This window comes from Hetaerina americana, unplaced genomic scaffold (genome assembly GCF_022747635.1).
Source record: "Hetaerina americana unplaced genomic scaffold, ioHetAmer1.1.p SCAF_18, whole genome shotgun sequence".
Classification (NCBI taxonomy): domain Eukaryota; kingdom Metazoa; phylum Arthropoda; class Insecta; order Odonata; family Calopterygidae; genus Hetaerina; species Hetaerina americana.
This window is the reverse complement of record NW_027286741.1, coordinates 4,668,251-4,692,532: the sequence shown is the minus strand read 5'-3', so window position 1 is coordinate 4,692,532 and position 24,282 is coordinate 4,668,251.

The window sequence follows — 24,282 nt, the reverse complement described above, 5'->3', positions numbered from 1 at the left end:
AAATAGCCTTCAATGGAACAATGAGGATGCCTTAGTTGCCCCCTTAGAAGTATGTACTCCTCGTTTTGGGACCTCACACACTTATCATAACGTCTCTCTTCCACTTTCCAAACCAATCGGCCATGTTCTTTATATCGGAATGTTGGTCATTAGCTGTCTCGTTGCATTCTCTTTCATTTCGCCAACCGACCGTCAGGAAGACTGGGCTTTCGTTTCCGGGGTGTCATCGCCGTAGACCTATGACTCATCTTTTGTCTTGACCTTATATAGAAAAGCCGGGTCATCGTTTGTGGCTTAGATAAGGCCCCCAAGGGCAACCGTAGTACGAAATGTTTGACGTAGGCGAGATGCAAGAGAATGTGACGACGATTTTCCAAGAGGATCTTGGATGAATCAAGGGGTGTCCGAAGGATTCACCGGGATTTGGATCCTTCTTGTCGTCAGGACTACCGCTACGCCAAATAATTGCCGTACGAAGCCAATGTATTTGCTTCGGTTGTCATTTGTGGCAAATACGCAACGTGTAATAAAAGTGTGTAATGTGATGTGAAACCTGGCGCGGTGGACTGGCTTCGACTGCGAAGAAATGATTAGGGCGGTGTCCAGTCGCCGTAGATCCTGGGCCGACGCTCCGTGTAAGGACCACGTGAAGGCGCAGGGGCCGTCTCGGTGGGTGCACGGGGCATTGAAGAGACGGCCGTCACTCGAAAACAAATTCCTACACGTTTTCATTCCTTTGTCCACCCCTTTTCTTATCGACTGCCCCTGAATAAGTGATTGCGACTCTCCCATGGCCCCGGAGACCTCTTGCAGTCGCAGGGAAAGGTGAATAATGGAATGGTGGAGAGGCCTACGGAGATGGAGCATGAGGGTCGCTCCCTTTCCCTTTGATGACCCCACACCCCACCAACCCCTCATCTCGCTTAAATATTTAATTCTAGAAAAGTGTTTGTATTTTTATTTGGTGATTTTTAAATTTTTGGGGCAAAGATTTCCAATTGTTTAGGTAAAACCTTAAAAAAGGCACAAATATCCTGTTTACGATGAATTCATTCTTCTTTCGGGAATTACCGCCGCGTAGGTGAGTTGATGGACAACTGTTTCGCCCCCAGTCCTGGAGGCGTCTTCAGGTCGAAGTGATTAGTGCTAGCACGGTTGTTTTTTTCAGTTTTCAGTTTTAAAGCTTTTTATTTCCGTAAAGCACAGTTTTACAAGAATTGATAAAATATGCATTGAAACATAATAAAAACAAAACGGAAACCCCGTTTTAGGATATACTCCTCTTTGGGGTGGAAAAATTAAATAAAGGAAAGGCTACAAAGATGGTAGCGGTTGCGGAAAACCTTTGATATTTCTTTTCTAGCACGGTTGCGATTTGTCATTGGCGCCCTTGGTGCCAAAGGGCGTGCTTGAACCGTACCTGTGAGAAAAACTCACCCTTACCGGTCAATTTACATAAAAAATTACAATATGGCATTTGAGGAACATGATTGCTGTGTGTGTATATGTTTGCGAGAAAGAGAAACTTAAGAACTAATCCGGGAAAGAAATTTATTCCCAGCTAAAACTAATATAGAAAATAGAATTAAAGCTAGATAATCTATTTTTTTCCTTTTTTTGTAGTATTTATTTTTTTATATCCTTTGTGGAGTTTATTATTATTATTATAACTATTATTATTATTATTTTTTGTTTGTATTATAGTTTTAATATTAATGTTATTATTTATTTCTTCTTTATTTTAAATGAGTTTTGCGCGAAAACGCGTCGGTAGACTACCTGGCTGTCGTACCGGTTTGGAGCATGTTTCCCGGGTGACGCTAACTCCGGTAAATCGGAGTGTAGCGGAGGGAAATGAAAAGAAACAGGCGTAATCGTAACATTACCACGCCGTGAGGCGGCTCATGGTGTAGGGGGAAAAGAATATAAATTACTTAAACTAACTAAATACCATGGGCGCTGACTAGGCGCAGCGGAAAGCCGTGAAGCGGCATGCAAGTTATGATGTAAGGGAGAAAAGATCGGGGCGGAGAACAAATGTTTTCTTAACCTTAAAAGCAAAAATAATGCCGTGAAGCGAATAAAACTAGGAAGAGATAATGTTATTAAATTAACAGACATAGGAAAGACTCATAGAAGAGTAATATATTCAATTGTTTCTGGCTCAACCTTGTGGAAATTCATGTTAATGAAATTAAAAATACAAAGTAACTTTCCACTGTTCTTTATAGTGATAAATTCCAGTGATTTCTGTGATTTAGAGTGATAAATTCCAGTGATTTCTGTGCACAGCTCTCCAAGAAAGGTCCCCCACCCTCCAAACATATCCTAGTGTCTTTTGATGTCAAAAACCTTTTCACAAATATCCCGGTTTTGGAAGCATTGGTAGTGGCGGAAAGAGTGCTGCAAAGTGCTGGGTCGGAACCACCCTTCCTCAGCGAATTCATGTCACTTTTGAGATTGTGTGTGGAACAAAATTATTTCCAATTTAACAATGATTTCTTCAAACAAGTGGATGGATTAGCCATGGGGGTCCCCGTTATCACCACTACTTGCTGACTTGTATATGGACGATTTTGAAAGTAAATTATTCAACAACCCCTCAATTTGTACCAAGAATATTCACTGTTGGTTTCGATATGTAGACGATATCTTTGCTATATGGACAGGCACTGATAGACAATTAGATAAGTTTATGAACAACCTGAATTCCCAATGCGAAAGTATCAAGTTCACTTGTGAGAAAGGACAGAATAATCTATTAAATTTTTTAGATATCACAGTGTCGAAAAAGGGACGGGACTTTGATTTTGCAATTTTTCGGAAAAGTACCACCACAGACCACATCATCCCCTCCAACTCCCGTCATCACATATCGCATAAGCTTTCCACTTTTCATTTCCTTTTAAACAGACTGTTAGCCATCCCCCTTTCCAAAAGTAATTTTGCTAAAGAACTCAAAACGATTAAGGGTTTAGCAATGAAAAATGGTTACAAAGAAAATTTAGTGGACAAAATGCTACAAAGAAAATGTTCCTCCAAAGCACACAATCTTTTGTTCAAACCTTTTAATACGGAGGAAATAGGTTACAAATGGTGCAAACTCCCATATTATGCTTTAATTTCACAGAAGTTAGCCAACCTTTTTCCTAGAGAGAAATTTCGGATAGCTTTTTATTATAATAATAATTTAAAATCATTCTTGAATAACACTAAAGACAAAATATGTACGCAAAATAAAAGTGGTGTGTATAAGTTAACTTACGACGACGAAATGCCTTGCCGTTTTTTAGGCGGCTTTTTATTTCAGAGGTCGCCTTATTTGGGCTTTTGCTCTGTGTCTTGTGTATTTTTTCCATCTTTTCCTGGACTACCAATCCAGCGTCGTTTTTTAATTCCTTTTTTCCTTATTTATTTGTCATTATGATCAATTTTTATATATTGTTTATTATTATTATTTTTTCCTATGTTTTAGGGGTTTAACACCATGTTGGTCTCTTGTACTTATCGTATGGACCACTTTTGTTGATTTTAGTGTATGTCATAGCTTCGTTAGAATTTCCTGTCAGTTTTTCGAAGTAATTCTTAGTTTGCCTCAGTAAAAAGTTTTGTAGTGTCTCTATGTCTATTATTTTGTATATATTTTCGTTTTTCTCCCACGGGGGGAGTCCAAGGGCCAGTCTTAGTATTTTCCTTTCAGTGGTTTTTAATTTTTCCATTTGGGATCTACTCACTAGCCCCGTCCATGCAGGTGACGCGTGGGTTAAGATTGGTCTGATAGTGGTTTGGTAGATTAGTATTTTTATTTCCTGAGGGGTGGCGTTATTTCTTAGAATTTTTGCCAGTTGTGATGTTTGTATGGCCGCTTTTTGTCTTACTTCCTTAATATGGCTGTTAAAGTTTAATTTATCGTCAATGACAACTCCGAGGTATTTTATGGTGTTACTCCATTCAATCGGCTGCTGTCTGATCCTGATGCATTTGCAAGTAGTTTTTGTAGTTCTAGGGGGCGTGAATAGTATGGCTTTTGTCTTGTTTGTATTTATATGCAGTTTCCATTTTTTATACCATTTCACTATTTCGTCCAGTGCATCTTGCGCTCTTTCTTGCATCGAGTTTATATGTTTTCCTTTAATAAGGATCGCAGCGTCGTCCGCATATAGGGCAATTATGCTACGCCAGTCATTGCTGTTTCTTGGGAAGTCGGCTGTATATATATTAAAGAGGAGGGGGCCTAGTATGGAGCCTTGTGGAACGCCGGCTTTGGCACTTGTGCTAGTACTTGTTTCATCCCCCCATTTTACTTTAAAGGTTCTTCCGTTTAAGTAGGAAGTCGTCCACTTTACTGTCCATTTCGGGAATTTCCATTTTTCCATTTTGTGTATAAGTCCCCAATGCCATACCTTATCAAAAGCCTTTGATAGGTCTAGGAAGATACCAATGGTTCGTTCCTTTTTGTTAAAAGCGTCGCTGATGAAATCTGTCACTCTGTGAATTTGCTGGTCGGTGGAGTAGCCCTGGCGGAAACCGAACTGCTCTTTCGGAATTACTTTGTTCATTTCCGCATGTCTCCTAATATGTGGTGCAACTACCCTTTCTAATAGCTTACCGAGGTTGGAGAGGAGGGATATGGGTCTTAGGTGTTCTTCTATTATGGTTTTTCCCCCCTTTTTAGGGATGCATCTAATTAGTGCCTCCTTCCATTTTTTTGGGTAGTATCCCAAGCAGATTGAGGCGTTGAAAATTTTAACTAGATGTTCTCCTGCCGCTTCCGGGAGCCTTTTTAATAGTTCATTTGGGATGTTGTCCTCCCCAGGAGATTTCTTGTTAGGAAGTTTCGATATTACTTCGGTAACATCTGTGGGGACTGTGGTGCTATATATATAGGTCAAACGGGGAGGTCATTAAAGACACGGGCGGAGGAACACAAACGCTGTTTTAGAACTTGTGACCTAAAACAATCGCACTTCGCTAAACATTTATGGGAAGAAAACCATGGGAGTGATTTCAACCCAGAACTGTTACATAAGAGTGAAAAAGGAATGAGGATGGACAAGTGGGAAGCATTTGAAATCAAAAAGAACTTAAAAACGGGTCATGTGGTTAACGATATATTATTTGAATACCTCTCCCCAATCCTGGAAGTACCCCTTTCCCTCACAGATAGACCCGACAAACCCCCCCACCCCACCCTAAACCAACCGAGCACCTGTCCTGACACTTAACACCCCTCTCCCCCCTCCACATCAACGCCAATCGCAACTCCATTTTCTTTCGCCTCCTCCTCGTCCCCCCCCTCTCTCACCCACCCCTCCTCACCCTCATGATTGGTACATAAGTGGAACTGCGACTGATTTATTTTGTACCTGATGATGACGCTTGAGCGTTGAAACCGGTCGTACGCTAATAAAGAACAGTGGAAAGTTACTTTGTATTTTTAATTTCATTGAAGAGTAATATCTTTAGGCGGTGTGTATTTTTTCTTTCGTGGGGGTAGGTAATCCCAGATGTTACGGAGGAGAGGGTTACCAGTTTGCAATAAACGTGCGCGAAATGACGTCACTTGTTTGCGGATGAATTCCGCGACGGAAGGGAGCTTGTGGGCGAAACGGACATCGGCCATCTAGGTCTGTTTGCTGATACGTAACAGGGCCCGGATGGATTTATTCTGGGAAATTTCCAATTTTGACCAGATCGACTTGCGGACGGCGAAAACCTCGCAGCCGTAAAGGAGCTGCGGTCGGATAATCGCCGTATGCAGGCGGATTCGCTCGACTGGGGAGAAAGAGGAACCACTGGCGGCAAGGCAGCCTAGTTAGTTCCTCGAGACCAACGCTTTTCGGCGGCAAAATTCGAAATGCGGCGAGAAAGAAAGTTTTGAATCTAAGATGACACCCAAAAAGCGATGAAAAGAGGCTCGCGGAATTCAGTGTTTATGGAAGAGTAGAGGGATGTAGGAGGGCAGTTTACGCGTGCGTTCGAAGTGGATGTGTGTACTCTTGTCTGCGTTGATTTTTATTTTCCAGGTTTTTGTTCAGTTGTGTATTTTCCTGAGGTGAGCGTCAAGTTTTGTGATGTTGGTATGTCATTGTCGGGATGTGGCAGCGATCGCAGTATCGTCAGCGTACATGTGTATTGAAGCAAGTGGAGAAAATGGTAAATCGTTCTTTCTAGCACGGTTGCACTACCAGTCATTGGCACCCTCGATGGTAAAGGGCGTGTTTATACCGTACCGGTGAGATCTAGCACGGTACCAGACCAGAATCCTTATTGTCTGGGCAGTTGCCCTTCGTTTTCAATGCTGCTTCGGTGTGACAACGTCCACCCCTTCAGCTTCAGTGGTTGTGCAATTGGCACATGGGAAACAATGGCGAACGAAAGTGTAAGTGACGAACGTGTACCTTTCCAGGGTTAGTGAAGGAGAAATTGAAAGAAGGACCACTAGTGGGTTGGCAATTGGCCTTAAATTTATGCAAGAACTAAATTTAACTTAATTTTAAGGGCGGGAACAATTTGCCCAAAACTCGTCAAAAGGACGGGATAACATTTTCTAATCCTAAAAACTTAAATTTAACTTATAACACTCTGGTCTAAGCTATGTATATATAATATATTTTGTTTTCTTTTGTTTCGGGTTTTTTTTAAATACTTTTTTCAGTCTTTTTTTATATATCTATTTAGATATATATTGTAATTTGGCCGCTATATATAGGAGACGCTGGCTAGGAGCTCTCTGATTGGCTCTCTCTTGGCGGCCAATGGGAATCAACCTTTTCCATGTGGGAGCCAGGGTGCAGTCGTCCTCACGGTTGAAGTTGTTCGGATTCTTCATTATTTCAACTGCTTCTCTTGTTAGTCTCGGGAAATAGTGCCCTTCTTTTGCCAGCACTTTGTTTGATCAAACTTGATCGTCTGCCCGGGTTCCGACCATGCATGTTCGGCAATTGCCGAGAGACAGAACTGTTTTTATCTATTGCCCTTTGGTGCTCTTTGGTCCTTCATCTGATGGACCGTCCTGTCTGGCCGATATAGGACCAGAACCAGACCAGAACCCCTTTTGTCTGGGCGTTTGCCCTTCCGTAATTAGCTGCTTCGGTGCGACAATGTCCACCCCTTCAGCGGCAGTGTTTGTGCAATCGGCAGGTGGAATACAATGGCGAACGAAAGTGTAAATGACGAACGTGTACCTTTCCAGTGTTAGTGAAGAAGAGCTTGAAAGAAAGACCACTAGTGGGTTGGCAATTGGCCGTTACTTAAGAAAAAGAACTAAATTACCTTAACTTTAAGGGCGGCAACATTTTGCCCATATACTCTTCAAACAGGACGGAATAACATTTACTAATCCTAAAGCCTTAAAATTAAACATTAACTTTTTAACTCTGGTCTACAAACTATTTTTTCCTGTTTTGCATGTGTTTTATAATTTTTTCCAATCGTTCATCTTTTTTATTATTCCTTTTTTATTTATTTATTGAATCTTTTATTATTATTTTTAAATCTTTTTTTTTCAAAGAATTTCTTTTGGCTATTTTCTTTGGCAGTAGGGGCCAATTGCCCCTACTGTTATATATACAAGTGGCAGCATGATGCCTTCTTATATATAAACTTACAATAAAAGAATTTCTAGTTTAACAAAGTATTTACAAAATATTTACAAAAGAGAAACCCTTGTTTATATACACTAAAAATTGTTATACTTATATAAGATATAATAGTCATAGGAAAGAATTCGGTTTTGTTGCCGAAATATAATTTCTTTTGGAAGTCTGTAGCTCGGACGGCGTTTCCTGTGTAGGGAGTAATCCCATATGTTTTTTGTAAGCGTGTTACGTGGAAGGGACCTCTCGAGTCGTTCAGCTTGCGCTCGAATGAAGTCGTGTACTTTTGGTAATTTGTGTACGTTTCTGATCTCCTGTATCGGTACGACTTTACTTTGGTTTGTGAGGTAGCGAAGTGTTTTATTCTGGAATGTTTCTGAGCGATTTTTGTCTGTTTTTGTCGCGTTCCCAAAAATTTCGCAACGGTACAGCATCCTGGGACGGATATAGGAAAGGTACAATCTGATTTTAATTCGGTGCATGAGGCGCATTTTGGAGCACTTTTGTCTCCACTCTTGTGCCCTGTGCTATTTGTAAGGCACGCTGTACGTGCTTGGCCCATGTCAGTCTGCAATCGAAATGTATCCTTAAGAATTTGCGTGAGAATTTCGTCGGAATACTCACGGATTGGAAGGTTAAAGGTTTTTTTGGGAGATAGCTTCGTTTCCTCCGAAAGTCGACAACAACGCTTTTCTCGGCATTAATTGTGACTTTCGAGTCGACGGTCCACTTTTCAAGTAAAGAGAGGAGGTTTTGGATCTGTCGGAAGGCACTTGTGCCGCTCCAAGATCTTGCCGCGATGGCAGTATCGTCGGCGAACAAGAAAGTGAGAGTGTGGAGAAGAAGGAAGATCATTGACATAGCAATTGAAGAGAATAGGAGATAATATGGCGCCCAGAGCCACGCCACAGTTTATCTGTTTCCTGGCTGACAGAGCTCCGTTTTCGGCGACATGTATAGCTCGTGAAGCGAGAAAACTTTGGAACATCTTGATGAGATGTATTGGTACCCGGATTTTAATTAACTTATGTATCAACCCATCATGCCAGACTTCATCGAATGCCTTGGCCACATACAAGAACAAAACCGCAATGTGTTGGTTGTTCCGCATGCCGTGGCTGATGTACTCTGCCAGTCTGAGTATTTGCAGGGAGGAGGAATGTCCTTCCTGGAATCACATTTGTTCTGGTCGTATTACGTCATCGGTCCGTAGGAAGAGGTCTATACGGGCTTTCAAAATTGATTCAAACAGTTTTGAGATAGAGGAAAGTAAAGGTATAGGGCCACGGTTTGGAGGAATTGCCAGGTCTTTGCCTGGCTTAGTAAGCAGGCAGAGTTTTGCTATTTTCCAAGAATCTGGAAAATTGCAAGAGGAAAGACAGTTGTTAAATAAGCCCAGCAAGTGACGAACGGCCGGGAGTGGCGCGTTCTTTGAATGCCTGTTTGAAATGCCATCAATACCCGGGGCTTTTTTTGAGTTTAAGTATTTAATAGTCATTTTTAGCTCCGCCTCTGTGACTGGTTGGAACGGAGGAGTCGGAAGAAAACTTAGGCTACTTGCAGTAGCTTCGGACTCTTTGTCCTCCTCCGTTCTTGGCCGGTCGTTTCTTAAAGTCATGGTTCCCTTGAACGCGTTGGCGAGGATTTCTGCCTTTTCGTTGGCGTCAAAATACAAGTGGTTGTTGTGCCTGATGGGCTGGTCAGGACGGCCTTTTTTTGTCAGTTGCTTAGCAATCTTCCAAAGGGAACCATCGTCGAAGGAGAGGTTGTCGATTTTGTCTCTCCACTGGTCATTAAACCGATTTTTGATCTCGCATTTGACGCAGGACGCGAAAAAGTTTGCCGTTTATAGGCGCCATCCCTGGTTCGCGCCCATTGTCTGCGAGCCTTGTTGCACTGTTTTATGAGCAGCAAGATGTTGTCAGGTAGGGCGTTTGAAGGAGGAGGTGGATGAGGATACGGGAGCGATGCGAGTGCATGCGCGCGCATTGCGTCCGTGATGGCAAGGACATGAGCGTCAATGTCCTACCGGTCTGAGGAATGTGGGTGGGGATTACAGAGAAGGCGTCTTCTGCAAGGGAGGCGAACTGTTTCCTGTTCGTCCTCACAGGAATGAAAGGAGGTTTCTAATAAGGGACAGTGGCAATGTCGGCTTTAATCGGGTAATGATCACTGGAGAGATCGGGTAGTACCGTTGGAGTCGTTATAATGAACCATTCGGGATAGCGACCGTGAAATCGTTGCAGGAGAGAAAAGGCTGTGGTGGATGATGATGAGAGAGGATAATGTCATGCCTCGATTCAAACCTGAAGCAAATAATTTAAGGGACATGGAACCAAAAGGGATCGAATAAATAAACTTATAAATATTTTACGCACATAGAGTATTATTTGATGTTGCCTACGCGTACTTTTAACTCTTATGTTTCTTATTCATTAGACTCTCATTCATGCCATGTTGGCTTCATTATCTTTATTAGATCCACTTTATGCATTTGACATCCACTAATCTCCTTACTGTAAACTACAAGCTCCTTGTGATATCATAGTTTGTCAGAGCCTTTATCTTAGCCAACTCATCATACGCCCCATGAGTTTTGACCGTAATACAAGTTCAAAGTGCAGAAATCATCCATCTTGACCGGAATACGGACCCAGATTCCTCGATTTCCGGTCGAGTGCTTTAGCCAGTTAAGCTATCGAGGCGTCGTCCTGCACCTCAAAATTTAGGATTCAAAGGAGCAGGGTTTTGTGACGAAATACCGTACATACAATGTCACAGACATTTGTATTCGTGCACGATCCGCCACAGTCCACGAGGTTAAAGCCAACTTTAAACACTTAAGTTGTTTAACAATTGATACATTACACGAAATTGCGGAAGATACCGCGACAGTAACTTTTAACGGAGTCATCCGCTAAATTTGAATTCAAAGTATCAAAATCAGATGACAACGTTAAAATTCTCTCTATCTATACTATCTCCCGTACTTTCTTGAGTTTTGACCCTAGCCCTTTCTTGAACATCATGAATAGCAATGAGAGTTGTGGATAGCTCGTTGGCCGATACATCATTAATGTTGCAACTGGTTTTTATTTGTGCGCTAATCTTTTATAAGCAGCCCCTTGATTCATAACCAGTCGACGCATTTCTTTTCACTCGCTCTATTACTTGGTGAAGGCCCCGCGCGGCTGCCCCAAACGATCGCGCACCAAATCTTTGATCTTCATCCGCTCGTTCGATAAAAAAAGAAAGCAACGCATGAATTAGACACATCTGAATTCGTCGGCGATTGAAGAGGAAGACTGGAGGCGCCGAGGCGTGCCCGAGGGGGGGGGGGAGTGGCGCCTCATCCTGGGGACATTTGTGCCCCATTCCTCACCCCCTCACGCCCCTTCGAGCACCCTGCCCCCTCATTTCGTTATGGCATTTCATGAACGCGGCCGTGTGCAGATATGGACTTGAGTGGCGCAAAATGAGGCAGTCCTTCGGGCGACTATGAACGGTGCCCTCTCCCGATTGCGGGGAGCACTGGCAGAGGGGAGCGTGTTATCCCACGGGAAAGTGCAGCACGCCGCCAGACCAGATTCGCTGAGTTCTTCCTTACCTGGAGTAAGTCCCGGATTTGAAGCCCAAGGAATTGCGCAGAATAATTACCCTTTTTGTTTCCATCTCTTTTGTCCCTATAGATTTCCATCCGGTAACTAAATTTCATAAACGGATCTGAGCGTCACACGAATCACCCGAATACATCAAAGTACGAATCCAGAGAAACCAATGGCTTCGGTGGGTCTGATTTCGCCTCATGTTATGCGCGCTCTAATGGTTATTCAAAGAAACTTCGATACTTATAATCCTGAATGTCAGAATACAATTGCATTTTTGAATTTATTTTGGACGATTTAAGGTAGAATGTTAACCAAACGTAGGCCCAACCACCAACCAAACAAATCAACCAAATCAACCGCCCAGCTCCTGTACCAATAGTGCTAAAAAACAAACACGTGCACGCAGCGATATTTTGGTGATCTAAAACACTTTTAAATTTCGTTGGCGTTCTATCTGAAGATTGGTTACGTTTCCAACCAGTTACCACAATATAGTATGGCGTAAAACCGTGACAGATTTCTTTTCTACGTATACATCTACTAAATACCCCACAAGCCACCGCAGGAAAAAAACCGCATGCAAGAACCACCAATTTATGCATCCAAAAAAAAACATGGCATACATTCATGCATGAACACTTACACCCCACACACATGCAAACACTCAATCTACATCTTACATACACATGCACCTGCAAGTATACCCAACAGCTTTGCAGTGTTTAACTTTGCTCCGACTTGTTAATTTAATGTTTATAATATTTCCAAACTGACTTCGGTTTCTTATTATTATGATTTCTGATTGTTCGGGGAAAGAATGAGGATTTATATCTATCTGCACTGGAATCTACCTCCCTTAGTTTATATTTGTGGTCTGATCTACCTATAGTATAGTGTGGGGCCATTAGAATTCCTTCAGTGTCATAGTTAAACTCGTTTGTTCTGAACCTTTCTAGAGGTCCAAGCCTCACTTGTTCTCTCCGCACTTCAAGTGGTTCCCAGCCTAAATCCCCAAAGAGAACTGTCACACTTGTGTTCTTATCATAACAATTTTTAACGAATCTAGCGGATTTTCTTTGGACTTTATCTAATTCTTTTTGCCAAGTTTTCTCCCAAGGATCCCAAATACTTGTACTTGCGGCATACTCCTAATGAGGGTCTGTCTAGAGCAAATAACACCTCTCTTTAACTTTTTCATTATATTTCCCCACCACCCGTTTTATGAAGCCGAGTTTCTTTAAAGTATTTCAAGTCGACACCTATCTCCCATTCCTTTCTTTTAAAAGATTTGCACTTCTCAGTGTTATTTGAACTCGTGATGGATTTATTAAAGGGATCTGCATCACCACAACAATGCACGGAAAATGGTAATATATTGATAGTTTAAAGTAACGGTATTCACCATTTTATATCCCCTCGGAAATAAATACTATCAACTACAGTAAGAGATGTACTAATTATAAATCGCAAATAAGGAAGATATATTCGTGGTTATCCTGATATTTTTATTCCCCACCTTTATCATTCCTTCATTCTTTCAAATGCTGCTTGGTAACCGTTTAATTTCACATTAATCCGAAAACAGCACTTCTGCCTTTACAGCTATTATATAACAATAGACAATAACAAACACCCAATACCTGGATAGAAAAAACTCACCTAGGCGCAATTCGAACCCGCGACCTCTGGGTTTGCAGGCCATGGCGTTACCGGGGCCGGCAAAGTTGTATTTGTTCCGGAATGTAAACAATTTGAACTAATTTGACGCTGCATATTCTTGATTTAGCGGAATACTTGTTCATTTTAAATCCAAACACTGTCATTTTTATTTGAATCTTAAATGTATGCCCGAGTACTGTGAACTTTTTTAATATTTGGTACGTTTAATTGACGTGAAGTCATTTTGGTATTTTTCGATATATTTGTGTTATGATACCCGCGAGAAATTAAGGTCTTCCTTCAACACACTATTCACTGATTGAGTGTTCAACTAATTATTGTGAATACATTTAATGCTTTATTCGGTAGAGATTGAGACTGCGGCGGTTCCATCCAACCCTGAAACGGAATATGTGCCACGATCCACAACATCGAAAAACTTTAAAGCACCGCCGATCTTCTACAATTTTGCGCTCTTTTGGACAATACAATACAAAGGATTAACATTAGAATTGATTTACTATACGAAGCATATGAGCAGGTGAAATCATTGAGTATAGTTTAAGTTAATCTAGATAAGTTACGGAGGGAAGATTGATCTTTGTAGTGTTGCAAGAGTTTTGCTTGCCTTCATTCTCCCTTTCTCTCCCTACAACCAATCAAAGGTAATAAGGGTTTCGAAGAGGACAAATTATAATTCAATTAAAAAGAGTAATTTGATTAAGGTATCGACTGAAAGTTTAGTTTAATTCTAATTTCCTATACTTACTATGTTCTCTCTTTTTCTTTCACTTGACTAAGAAATCATTGAAAGAGGATTTTTTAATGTTTATAAAGAAACGAATATTCATTCGAAAAGCAATGGTCCCCGCCAGGTTACTGAGAGCGATATGACGAACAATTAAAAGCCGCCTCATGCGTTTTTATTGGCGAATAAATCATGTTGAAGTCAATATATTGTCAGTTTTAAAATGAACACGTTAAAACTTTGATATAATCAACAACCATATCATTATATATTATCAACAGCAAAATAAATTCTTAAATAGTATTATAACCTTTTCCCCATGCATAATTTAGTTTCACATAAATTAAAACATTCAGACTGAATCGACAAGTTGTGGTAAATGATGTCTCAACATTTATTTAATATTTTTGCCAGAAGAATATATTATAAATTGTTACACTTCCCATTTCTAAGAAGTAAGTTGTGATTCCTATTGCTTGTTAAGTACTATAAATACACAATGCACTTGTATGTGTGTGAAGAGGTCAAACTTGAGGCAAAGCAGCTCTAAAGCAGTACAAACAAATTCTAATATTCAATGTTCAAGCTAGAATAATTAAATATGCGGAAAACATGAAATTGCATTGAACCGTTACGTAAACATTTTTTATATTTGTCAAATGAAGAACTTAACATAACACATTATAATGAAAAACATAGCTATGGATTAAAATGTAGTTTAAGAAGCCTTCTCAATTTATAATATTTAATTCCATTCTACAGCATTGTCTTATACTGGCATTGAGATGACGCCCCCAAATTATGATGAAAAGAAATTTTAAATTCCTATTTACAAAATAGAATGGGAATTCACTGCATTATGACCGCAGAGCAAGGAACCATTTTGGGCTATTTCCCTGGTATGACAACCAAACGCTGAAAGAGTGTACTTTGCTGTCATTCATTCACTTAGGATTACGCCACCTGTGATGGAATGACTGGATTTTGCTGGAATGCTTTTCAGTATCCCGGACTGAAGTTGATTCAACTTGCACCACTTTAACTCAAGTATATGAGTATAGTCAAGTCCCTTTAGTAACATTCTCATAGTAGAAGACAACAAAGCAATATGCACAAGTTATACAAACTTGTTTTTATTAATATCAGCCAATTCCAGTTTGGAGGAATTCACGTTAAATTGACTAATATTATTAACTTTTGCTCCGTCTTCCTCGAACGAAATGAGTATTAAGGCATTAGCGAATATCGAGGAGTCATATAAATATTGGACGCCGAATACAGAGCACATTCCACAAGTATCGAAGATTGAAAATAGATTCCATTTATTCAGAGTTTGGAAACAATTTGTAGATTGGCAAAGGACAGGGGAATAATTTTCTTTCATAATCTCTCAACATTAAAATTCAGAGTGAAAAATGAATGATACTCTTGACAAATGGTGACGGAGAATTGTGCATGCATCTAGTCTATGGGATCCGAGTGGAAAAGGCATCATTCAGGAAATTGAGAAGGTTTAACGCCGGGCAGCATACTGTTTCGTTAAAAACTGTTGCGATAAAACGAAAACCTTCACTGAAATGCTTATAAAGTTGGGGTGGGAATTATTATAAGAAAGACGATTCAATGCTATGTTGAACTTACTAAATGAATTCATATCCGCGTGTTTCAGCGACAAGGTCTCGCAAATTATTCGCACTCCAACATACACATTGGTCGCTTGGCTCATGAATATAAAATTTGGGAAATAGATGTCAGAACTGGCAGACTCAATGACTCGTTCTTCCCACGGACAATACGGGATGGCAACTGCAAGGTTAGAGATCCCAAAGCGAAAATCCCACTTGTCACCCACAGCGTCGAGGGAATAATTAATTCTACTCAAATTCATTCAATTGCATTAATATCGTGTGTTTCGTTGGGAAATTCCTTTCTTTATGACTGCATGGAACTGCCATTTAATAACTGCAATGCTCGATACAGTGTTGCCTGCCTTTCTTTGTTATTTTCAAGCTTTTACTTCCATCCCTCGGCTTTCTCTCTCCCTCTCTCTGTGGGGGGGGGGAGGGTAGACGCCTCACACCGTATGCTGCCTAGAGCGGTGTGTCGTAACCTTCCCTACTATTGTGCCTTTAGGGCCGGAGACTGTGTGTTTTCATGCCCATGAATAATAATAGAATTGCCCCTTTTCACTCTTCAGTTCTGCATCACCTGTCTTTTTATGGTGGAGACATGTCGTATACATTGTTGTGGTTCATTTTCATCAAATTTTTTCACATAGCATATAATTAATTTATTTGGTGAATTAACCCTTGTTTTGAATTGCCTTCCTCCAGCATGTATACCTATTTGCGAATTACTGGATATTTATTTGCCAAATATTCTTTCGTTTTTCCCCCATATCCTCCCTTATCACTTACCCTTCCAATCTGATGCTTGCACTCCATGCCACGCCCCTTTTTGTCGAATTGCGAGGTAATTATGTAGACGCACATACACAGAATCGGTTTAAAAAATAAAAATGAAGCAGAGGAAAGTTTTTGTTAAGCCGGAATGATAGAATTGTAAGTGACCACGAACAAATTAAATGCTATTTTTAACATTTTAAAATAATTTTCGAACAATCTGCATTGGATGAATAATGGCAAAAAGGATTCTTCGTTAAAGTAAACTTGAGAAAAAACTGTTAATGTCATTAAAATGTATTGCAATATAACTGGTTTTATCACGCTTGTGTGACAACTTCAAATATAATAGGTTACTTTAGGCAAGATATTGCACCAGGAGGCATCACATATGTGATTAAAGCTATCATTTCGCAATTAGTTTGATGTAATGAACAATATTTTTCCTCATGCCTTAACAAAAAACTCGGCAATGTCGAGCCTGATTCCATCGAATCAATAAACCGTGGTTTAAAATCAACACAATGATTAGAAGAAGGTCATCTTCTGAGACAGCGTGTGTCACATAAGCTGAATTTATTTAAAAAGTAAAAAACTCTAAAGAAATTGATTTTTAGATGCATCCCGCTACGTGACACGTCATATTGATTTACATTTGCCCACGTTCCCTGGCGTTCGAAAGAGATTTCTGAGAGAAACGCTATTAGGAAAACAATTCATCACATCGAACAAAATCAGCCAATAGAAATACGTCAAAAGCTAAGCTAATTCGAAAAGAATTTGGAGATGAGGAGAGGATGACGTGAGCGTGACGGAAAAGTTTACTTTGCTTAAAGGAGATAACTTCAGGCGTCACTTTGTGGAAACGATACATATTGCAAAAGAAACACTTGGTTTTTCCACATAAAATATTTATTCACGACCTAGGTTTCGACGCTCAGCGTCATCTTCAGGTAATCAGGACCTGAAGATGACGCTGAGCGTCGAAACCTAGGTCGTGAATAAATATTTATGTGGAAAAACCAAGTGTTTCTTTTGCAATATTTACTTTGCTTGGTTGCTATTTGAGTCAATTTGACGTGCTCAATCTCTAAAATTCCAAAATACAAAAATATTTCACGACACATTCATCCGAAATGTTTCGCTCTTAGAAACGTGATTGCCAGCGCAATCGCAAAAACAGTCGCGGATAACGCGCCAATGGTGAGCGCCAATTATTGATCAGACCCAAATGAGACCAGGGCAATAAAATGACCGTAAGTATTTCAAAATAGCGACGGAGAAAACACCATCCCTGAGATCAATCACGATGATGATTATAACATCGAGTGGTTACGGAGGAAGCACGTTGCTTCGAGGTTTCCCCTCCTCGGGAGAGAGATTGAGTGGTCGGGCAGGACGAAAGGGAGTGCCCCGACGAGGGACGAGAGGCGTTCGTGGGTGAGGGCGAAGGCCCCTTCGGAGGAGAAAGCACTCTCCCTCGCCTTACTTCACGCGCGATAATTTGAAGGGATGTGAGACGAAGAACTACCAGCAGCAACCACCCTCCCCATCCGAACCCCCAAAAGAAAGGAGCGCAAATCCTTCAGAAGTGAATCATATAAAGGCTTCTGATTTGAGAGAATAATGCCATCCACTATTCCCTCCCTCGGAATCCATCGTTGGCGGAGGGCGAAGTGATGACACGACAAGGGAGTGTAACGTATGTCCTTCGGGGGCGCTTCGCGGTCAACACACCCTGCTGAGTAATGAATTCGACTTAGATATGGATTTGCACGAAACATTCGCATTTTCTTAAGTTTTGTTAGTCTCGTCACATTCGATTTTTTTCCCCACGCGCCATCACAAATGAGAAAAGGTTCACAATTTATTAACATCGGACTTATGAATACCATTCCCGTATGATGCAAGTGAATATTGCCATAATCTGTATTAGAATGACTTCCGTAGATATTAAAAACTTCTTCATTGGCAACCAACACAGGAAAGAATAGAGATATTGCCCTCTAATAAATACTTTGTTCATCGAAAAATGCAAAATTATCCAAAACTTGGTCATTGAAGACTTTCACATTATATATAAGTTTTCCAAAAGTTCCACGTTTTGAACTCAATAATATCATAACATTGTCGGTTCATGCAATATTAACTAAGCGCAGGCATCGCGAGTAAGGAAATATTACCCACAGCTCTCAAGGAGTGGTGGCTCACGGAATAAAGAGTCCGCCATGCCATAGACGCGCGTTAAGAATGCCCAATACCTGGGCGTACTCGACACTTGCATCGGGGGGAGGGGGTGCGAGATCAGCGCTTGCCCCCCGAGAAGGAGGGCGGAGGAGTGTTCGGAAGGGACGCGGAGAGGTCGCCTTCGGCTCGTAAATGGAACGCAAGCTTCGTCCCCGGCGTGCTCCGAGTTCGTCATCGCCACACCGCCGCTCATTCATCAAAGAGAGAGCTGTCGGCCAGGAGTCGAGGCAAGTGGGAGGCCCCGACCCTCGCACCCTCATATACCTCACGCGCGCGTGCCCTCTACATCTACTTCTACACGATAACCCGAAAGCTTCCGCATGAGCGTGTGGCGGAGGGTGTTAGGTCTTCAGCCACCCATGCTCAATCCCAATAATCTCACATCTTCACAAATATTCGTTTGATTGTGCACTCAAAAAATACTAATCACACGAAAAAATGTACTCGCATGCAACAATAAACAATAGCAGCACACGTAAATTCAAATCATGCTGCAAAACTTTGAAAAAGATGGGTCCATTGAACAAAAAAAAACACTCAGAAGGGAACATGCAGGGTATGGACAAAATAGATAAACTTCCAATTCTAATTATCTCCTACGCGATCGCTGTCATATTTATTTTGGTCTTTAGGGGTTTCAAAAAAAAAACGAAATTTTAAATCTATTCGTTCTATCTATCTCCCTAATTTTACGGGGGTGATCGGATCAACCATAGTAACTAAGTCGGGGCCTGCTATATGCCTTTAACATCCTTAGATAAGTAACCGGACTTCAATTGACGGAGTAAATTTAACCTGTGTGTAAGCTTACACTCAACTAATGGCTCTCATCCTAATTCTTCCAATATTGACTCAATCCATCCAAATCTATCCGCTTGACCACCCCGGCCCAATCATTCACCCATATCCTCACTTAAACACCGCTCGCATTGTTATTGAGCCAAGCGCGCGTTTTCACCCCCTACCCTTTGTTTCTCATTCGCGGGTTCGTCCCAGGGGTGCCTTGAACAATAGAGGGGTCGAGGAGAGAGGGCCCAGGGATGAGGGGTGGCTCCCGGGGTGAAAGGAGTGCGGGAGAGGGGAGGGCGACGGAATGATCTACATCTACATCAATACCCTGCAAGCTAAAAAGGTGTGTGGCAGGGGGTGCAGCACCAGGAGGAAAGGGTAAGGGATGAGGGGGTTAGGGTTTTTCAAATGGATGGGGAAAGGTAAAGGGAAGCTGCAAAAAAAATATATAAATATGATCGTATAACCATGCGCAGTCTCTACCTTGTAGGTTAATACTTATTATGTCGAGCCGGCTGCTGGGGGATTTCGATTACAAGCATTCTGGTCTCTTATTGTTCTTGGAAAAAATGACCATTTAAACCTGTCGTGTTGAATCGCTTCGAGGTGTATTGTGCGGCCGAGGTGTCACCTTTGGCGGTGCATAAGTTGGACGAACACGTTTCGAGAGGAAACATAATTGGTAGGAAAGAGCGGCGGTCATACATTCGGGAATGCAAAGTAAAATCCATCAATGTTGCCACTGTTGCTGTTGCCTATGACTCTCTAATCTCCAAAATAACAAAACATGTAAACATTTGCATTAAACCGACAAAATTTTGAGGCACTAATCCTGTCGATTCTACGAAAGCAGAATCAAAATCATTGGTGCCATGAAAAGGGTAAAGACAATGTTAGTAAATATATTACTATTGTCACTATTATCAATGAATCCTCACGAAACAGGTTTGTGAACATACAGAAAACACTCAAACAAAAGGTGATGGACCAAATAAAAATTATAATATGAAATACCCTTAGCATTAGAAACAAAATATCGAATATTGAATATAATTTTATTATTATAAAGGTAGGCATAGCGGCTGGAACGGAGAGTTGGCTCACGAAATATAAAGAAAACCTTAAGGGTTTCGCAAAAGGTCTCACGATTTACAGAAAGGACAGACCTAATGGTCTTTGTGGGGGAAAATTTATTGCTGCAAATCCACGAATCAGTAGCCAACGTTAAAAATGCGATGAAATTCATATCGCTGGTGATATTTATCTACCGTTAATTAATCTATACCCGTACTGCATGGTAAAACCTGATAAAACACATATTGATACAGAAACCTCCATATTTTCGCAAAACACTCTTTAGAACTAATTGTTAAATCACCAACACGGGGCCACAGCATACTTGATATCTTCGTGACTTCTTCGCCCGAAATCATCACAGAAATTGAAAAAGATGGACGGTATCAGTGGTTATAAATCTTATAGAATTATATATTAAGTTCGTGAAAATAAACAAAGAAAAGCGTAAAATATACTTAATCAAAAAGGCAAGTGAAAACGGCCTTGGAGAATTTTTAAAGAACAAAATGCCAGTATTCAAGACAAAAACCTTACAAATCGCTAGAAACACACAGAGATATTAGGAAGAGAAAGAAGGTTATGATGAGCTTTAAAAAGAGTTTAAAAAGAGTCCACATAGTTTATGTGAGTACATCCAAGCAGAAACTAAAAAAATCACATAAATACATAATACATTGAATACTAAGTAAAATCATTAGAGCGCGCGTCACTCCAACTGATTTCAACTCTCCTTACAATACTTAGCGTTAAACTTTATTCCACGTTGTCAAAAGCTTTTCCCAAATCTGAGAGCTCTCCTAATCCAATTTTCAGAACTTATTGCAACATTTTATCGCGTATAGTTCCTTCTTAGAATGTAGCATCTTGAATTCGCAACGTGGGCCTCGAACAAGGTTCCAGTCTAGCAGCGATCCGTACACTGTAACGGTCCGCAGGCAGCTGACACAACCTTCGCCACAAATAGCCCCTTTCCAGCCGTCTGCTTTGGCGGTAAAAAAATCATTTGCGTTTGGTGGCTGTAATTATGCTTGTCATTATTCATTCCCTTTATCATGTTTTCTCTTTCGGCAATGTATCCCAAAAAAACTTCTTTCACTCCCCTTAATCGCAAAGTTTCCGTCAATATAATCTCTTTCATGAAATGAAATCCTAATTTATTTGAAGTTATAATACAATGAAACATTCTGCTTTCAGGTTACGAATGCCGAAAAAAAATAGCAAGAGCGTAAACATTTGTATAGAATATAACATGCATATAGAAATAAACAGAATGCAATGGAAATTCCCGTTTCGTGAAGGATATTCATGAACGAATAAATAAGGCCACATTTTAATTAGATTAACTTGTTTCGGGACACTGGAACACGCACACCAAAACACACGAACATTAGTAGACATAACACGAAGACCACTTCTCGAACGCAGAGAACACTACAAATCGTTAAAGTTTGTCAAATAAAAAGACGAGATGTTACTTGCAGAGAATCGGCAGACGAGACCGCTGCGTCATGAGGAGGGAAATTAACTGAAGGAGTCATTAGGAACGAAGCCCCCCCCCCAATTACGCGCAATTCGGAACCATGTAAGTCAAAGCATTTTACGTTGACAACCAATCCAATGGCCGGTGACGTAGCACCCTCCACCACAAACCCTCGTGGAAGTTAACGGGGTAACTCGGCTGCGCGTATCCAATAGCACACTACTTGTCCACCAGAACGTTCCAAGTGAAAACAACTAATTTCTTTCCCAAAAGAATAAAATGGAAAATATAGTTAGACCACTTCGCGCTCATATCTACAAATGTTCCCGGGTAAATTTACCGAATAAATAAGCAGACACGATTAATTTGACATACATTCCAATGACATACCGTCCACAGACCTCAGTGGACATATCAATTCCGAGGGGCGACAAAGTACTGTAACAAAAATCTAAGTATATCACCTTGAAAACATATAAGGCGATCTGATTGGGTCATTTGAAAGAACAAATGCGACGTGATTGGAGCAATTTGAATATCCGGTTGGAAGGTAATGGACGAAGTGGGGGCAAGGAGCCCTACACCTGCATACAATGGGAAGACGGCGAGAGAATCAGGAATGAGCGGAGGGGGGAGTGACCGGGAGGGAAGGGAGAGAAAATACGAACGGCAATAAAAACAATTTCGCCACCAGAAGGAAGGAGGAGGGTGGGCGACAAATCAATAGGGAAGGCTTTAATCAACCGCCGCCGACGCAGGGACGCGTGGGCAAACCTTGGGACTAATTATTCATATGGGTTGCAAACAATACGAGCAAGTTGTATTTGGAAAGATGAGATGGAAAAGAGGAGCCTCCCACCGATATCCTCACAGCGCCTCAATTCCCCACTCGGGGGGAAGTGGGAGGGGAATCTGGGGGAGAGAATAAGGTGGGGGGACGGCAGGGGGGGAGAGGGGCGATGGCGATAAGGGGGGGTGGGGAAGGGGAGGGGCACCACTGTAGGGATGGAAAGGAAGTCCCTCCCTCCCCCTTTCAGGTAAATGATGACTAATCAACAGCTGCCCTTCCGTCCCATTCGATAACCAATCCCCAGGAAGGGAGGACGGCGAGAGGAAAGGTCTCACCGAGATCGAAGGAGTGAAAAGTAAACCAAGTATGAAGAGGTTCGGAGGCCATGAATATGAGAAGAGTACTTTATAAAACGCAATTGTCAATGCAAGGAGAAACTGAGTACCTTAGACCAATATGTATGCTCAATGTCTCTGATAGTCTCATCAAAAGTTGGGAATACTTAGAGAGACGTAATCATATCCAATTTTGGAACGTTTTCAATTCTCAACTTGTCACATGCAAATTTAAATTTGTATTCTTACGCTTGAATACATGCTTTAAACACGAAAAAAATATTTAATCATTCTGCAGCTAAAAGTAATCAACACAGAGAAATATGTACACAACAGGTTGATAATAAAATGACAAACTTAAACATTTATGCATGAACCCATAAAAAGAAATATTGACCCATGGGAATATATTGCTGCAATAACAAGTGACTTACTTTGGGCCACCAACGATAACCCGGGTTTAGTAAGGTAACTGGATATGAGTAAAGGGTCTACGGCTAGGACGCACCTGAAATGAAAGCGCAGTCTACGCAAAATCACTTGACGACATAAAGGAAAATGCGAAGAGACAGTCTACATATATGCATATTTGTATGTACGTATGTATGAATTTAAGTATGAATGTAAGCATATAAACATATATATATATATATATATATATATATATATATATATATATATATATACATTCAAACACGAAATCCCGCCAAACGGCGAATAAATACTCATATATACAGAAACAGATATAAGGAAAAGGGATAGGAACACACATAAAGGACGAACACAATAGAGGTGGGGAAGGCGGAATCGAACGGATCACAAGAGTAAAAATATTTCCTTGACCGGGATTCGAACACCGGATCTTTCCACTTGCCGGGCGGATGCTCTTAACCACTTGAGCTATCGAGGAAACGTAATTTACCCTGAGATCCGTGGGTCTAATATGTCGCCAAGCGCCCCGATTCTTTAGCCAAGAGATGGCGTCAGGGGGCTGTTTCTTATATCTGTTTCTTATATCCTCCTTGTGAAAGTCTCCTTGCCTAGCGCAATTCTTCTCCTTAAGCCTTCTACTTTGACCATGTTGGTCCAAAACGCTTCCCTGACACGTAAACTGTTCTACCCGCTCGAGTTTTTACCCTTCTATTTTAATGTTTAGCTTAGCCTTTTTCTTTCTAAAAAACCGCAATATCTTTGTTTTATTTCCATTGATTCTCATCCCATACTTGTCGCACTGAATTTCCAAGTCACAAACCAACACTTAAAACCCCTTGCCTAACTGTCAAAATAAAATGTACTCATCAGCAAACCTGAGTGATTTTACAAATTCCGCGCCCACTTTTATTCCTCCCTCCAGTTCTTCCCATGCCTCTTTAATCAATTCCTCTACATAGAGGTTGAACAGCAATGGTGATAATGGACAACCCTGTCTTACACCTCTTCCTAACACTGCCCATTCGGACTCCCCGTTTCCCACCCGCACCTGAGCAGTCTGAGACATTCACAGGTTGCTGATAAGCCTCATTTCCCTCCAGTCTATTCCTATTTTCTG